At 47.5% G+C, this 3,978-nt stretch overlaps 1 long non-coding RNA gene across 1 annotated transcript; it reads right to left on the minus strand.

Moving 5' to 3' along the window:
• Window positions 1-511: 511 nt before the first annotated feature.
• LOC310666743 lies at window positions 512-2,764 on the minus strand. The gene is made up of 2 exons (XR_014505997.1): window positions 2,625-2,764; window positions 512-1,123 (listed from the first exon to the last, which is right to left on the minus strand). It is a non-coding gene; the product is annotated as an uncharacterized lncRNA (long non-coding RNA).
• Between the last annotated feature and the right edge of the window lie 1,214 nt (window positions 2,765-3,978).

Below are 3,978 nucleotides of genomic sequence, written 5' to 3' on the forward strand. Positions count from 1 at the left end.
TATTGCAAGGAATTGCAGTAGATGCCCCTTGAAATTCTATGAGTCTATGACTCTAGGTTTGGATACAGGGACCCACAGCCTACCCCTGAAAGTCACCTGGAGCTTAAAAAGCAAAGATTGTTATGCAACACGCCCCCCCTGCCCTCCAAAAAGCAAACCCAAGAAGATGAGACTGTAGTAGAGGGAGAATGTTTTTGCACCTGGAAACCAGGTACGCATCCTGAATCCAGCCATGATTTGTTACCCTCCAGTTCCTCTTTTGGAAGAAATCTGGCCCTTAAATCTTCTTTAGGAAGCCACCCATCAGTCCCAAGCAGGTGTTCTATGGAGACAACTCTATTCTTTGGGAAAGATTATGGTGACAAATGGGAGGTGTGTGGGTGCCATGCATCTAAACAAGCACCCACTGGGAAGGGTGGGAGGGCTGGCATTAAAACTTTTGCGCCACTGAGCCGAATAAGGAGTGAAGCCACCCAGGGACCCGGTTTGCTTGAGATTGTTTAGCCAACCATGTCATGCAGATCATGAAAAGTGCTTTAATCTGCAATGTTACAGGGCCTCCTGAGGGGATTAGCTGCCGTCCCAATATGTTAATATAGCAAAAATGGATGATCCAATTAAGCTCTGCAAAGTCGCGTTGGAAGCAAAGGCCCATATGCTGCTTTTTATCCCTCTCAGTGTGCAAGGATGCAGCATAAAATCCGGGCAGCCTGTGACATCCGATGAGCCGTTTTGGCCTTCTGCAAGACGGTGTGTGTGTCCTGTGGGACTCTCTTCAATCTCAGAAAGCCTGAGCTGAAAGGACTTTTCTGAATTCATCATGCCATACACAGGTGGCAAATTTGGGGAGGATTTCAATGGCTTGCAGGATGGACACAATGTCTGCTCACAGACAAGCAGGTAGAGATGGTTCACTCCAGCAGGTGGAGGTAGTTCACTCCAGCCAGGAGAGATGGTTCATTCCAGCAGGTGGAGGTGGTTTAATCCAGCCAGGAGAGATGGTTCATTCCAACAGGTGGAGGTGGTTCACTCTAGCCAGGAGAGATGGTTCACTCCAGCCAGGAGAGATGGTTCACTCCACCCAGTTGGGATGGCTTACTCCAGCCAGTATAGGTGGTTCATTCTAGAAAGTAAAGTTAGCTTGCTTCAGAAAGTTGTCTTATCCAGAGTCAGGCCATTGGTTAATCCAGCTCAGTACTGACTGGCAGTGGTTCTCCAGGGTTTCAGGCAGGAGTCTTTTCTTTGTCCAATTTGGCCATACTAGGGACCTTTTGCATCCCAAACTGCTGCTCCACCATTGAGCACCACTGGACAGCAAATCCCTTGACCCTTGGCCATGCTGGCTTGGACTGATGGGAGTTGATTTCCCATGACATCTGGAGAACCACAGGCCAGCGGAGGCTGCTCCAGATATCATAATATGGGCTTTATCAGAGATGTTGTGGACACATGATTCTGACTGGGGCTGCTGCACTGCAACACAGAATTGCATAGTTTCTGGCAATGCACAGAGGTGTGTTTTTTCTCTCTCTCTTTTTCAGAGCAAGATCATGCCAGCAGGCCTTATTAAAGAAAAGCATGCTGATGAAAGGAGAAAGCCAGAAAGTGTTCCAGGGAGAGTCCTTTGGCTCCTGCCCCATCCTCTCCCAGTTACTGGAGCACTGGGGCTCACAGTAAATGGCTGTTGCTCATAATTTGCTGAGCTCATTGCAAGCAGAAGCAGAGGGAGGCCAACTCATTGCCTGGCAGGACCATTTCAATACAGACACATAAAAGAGATTTGACTTCCCCGCTGCCTTGGTAGGATGTAAGCCCAACTAGCTTTTATTCTTTCAACCACTGATGGGGAAAGGGAGGACTCCCATGCAAGCTGAAGGAGCCGATCACCAGATTTAGAGACGAGGCTCTGTCACCTTGCCCTTTGCATTGCTAGGCCTGGCCCAGTGTTTCCAAAACTTGGGTTTCCAGCTGTTTTTGGACTACAACTTTCATCATCCCTAGCTAGCAAGGCCATTGGTCAGGGATGATGGGAATTGGAAAACAGCTGGAGACCAAGTTTGAGAAGCAATGGCCTGGCCTGTGAGAACCACTTTGGAAAAGGGCAGGGAGGGAAATTTCAAGCCTGTGAGCTGGATGTGGCCCATCAGGCTTTTCTACCTGGCCCTTGAGACTGCCTCACCCGCTCTGTGGGCCAATCTCTCATCTGTGCTGATCCACACTCTCAGTTGCTTTTGCCTGGCTGAAATGTACCCTGGAATTGTGACAATGCCTCTTGCTTGCTGGATGGAGATAAGCATAGACATTGCAAGCAGCTCCTCCTAGGGAGGTGGAGCCACTGGTAGGTGAGGCCCTGCTAACCTTTATATGGCTTAAGAGGGGATGACAACATCTTCCCAATCTCAGATAGCAGGTTTCCCTAGAAGAAGAAGGAGAGTTTGGATTTGATATCCTGTTTTATCACTACCCGAAGGAGTCTCAAAGCGGCTAACATTCTCCTTTCCCTTCCTCCCCCACAACAAACACTCTGTGAGGTGAGTGGGGCTGAGAGACTTCAGAGAAGTGTGACTAGCCTGAGGTCACCCAGCAGCTGCATGTGGAGGAGCAGAGACATGAATCTGATTCACCAGATTATGAGTCTATCGCTTTTAACCACTGCACCACACTAGGAGCTGTCCAGGGTCCTGATTCTCCCTGGCCCAGAAGAGGCTCTTGTATTCATCACCATGGCAAGCCCCAGTAGAAAGAGGATCGGTAGCAGGGAAAGAATGCAGACCAACGGCTGGTAGACAATGGGGACTCATCGCAACATTCTAGAATGAGTCTGAGGAAGCCCATTGGTTTCCTTACTGTTGCCTACTATGATGGGCTGTGTTTCCACACTGATGCTGGCAAGGCTGCCAGAAAGAGTGGGAATCAAGCTCAGGACACCAGCTTTCTTGTCCCTGCGCTGTATCACTGAGTTGTTGGTCTGACCTATGGAAGTGTTGAAAGATCACTGCTTGAACTGAATATGGAACTCACTTCCATAGAAGGAAGTGATGGCCACTCACTTGTAGGGCAGTAAAAGAGGACTGGACAAATTCATGGAGGATAGCAATGGCTACTAGTCATGATGGCTATGCTCCGACTCCACAGTCCAAGGCAATGATGCTTCTGAATGTTGCAACAGTAATGTCGCTGGAAGCGGCAGGAGGAGCCGCTCATGTGCTCGTGGTCCTGCTTGAAGGTTCCCATGTGGGTATCTGGACAGACACTGTGAGAAAAGCATAGGGCACTGACCTGATCCAGAAGGCTCTTATGTTTTTCTGTGTGCATAGAATTGTTGTTTATGGAGGAGCAGTCAGTCAGACTCCACACTGGACCAGCTACTATCTATGATGGCTATGTTCTGTTTCCATGGTCGGAGGCAGTAATGCTTCTGAATACCATTTGTTGGAAACTGCAGGAGGGGAGAGCCCTCTTGTGCTTGCCAGTGTGGTGTAGTGGTTAAGAGCAGCGGACTCGTAATCTGGTGAACCGGGTTCGATTCCCCGCTCCTCCACATGCAGCTGCTGGGTGATCTTGGGCTAGACTCCTTAGGGTTGTGATAAAGTGGGATATCAAATCCAAACTACTACTACTACTACTACTATTCTTCCTCCTCCTCTTCTTCTTCTTCTTCTTCTTCTTCTTCTTCTTCTTCTCCTTCTTCTTCTTCTTCTTCTTCTTCTTCTTCTTCTCCTGCTTGTGGGCTTCCCATTGGGGCATCTGTTGAGAACAGGATTTAATGCACCATTGGCCTGATCCAGCAGGCTCTTCTAATATTCTTTTTTTAATAAAAATAAATAAATAAATAAATAAATTTATTTAACATAATTTTTACAAAATTTAAGCAAAATATTGCAAATGCATACATATATATTTCAAATAAGCACATATATATGAAAAAAGGAACAAAAGAGAAGAAAAGAAAAAAAGAAGAGGAAACTTTTGGGGGAG

The sequence above is a fragment of the Podarcis tiliguerta genome (genome assembly GCF_965153285.1).
Source record: "Podarcis tiliguerta genome assembly, chromosome: 16".
NCBI classification, from domain to species: Eukaryota; Metazoa; Chordata; class Lepidosauria; order Squamata; family Lacertidae; genus Podarcis; species Podarcis tiliguerta.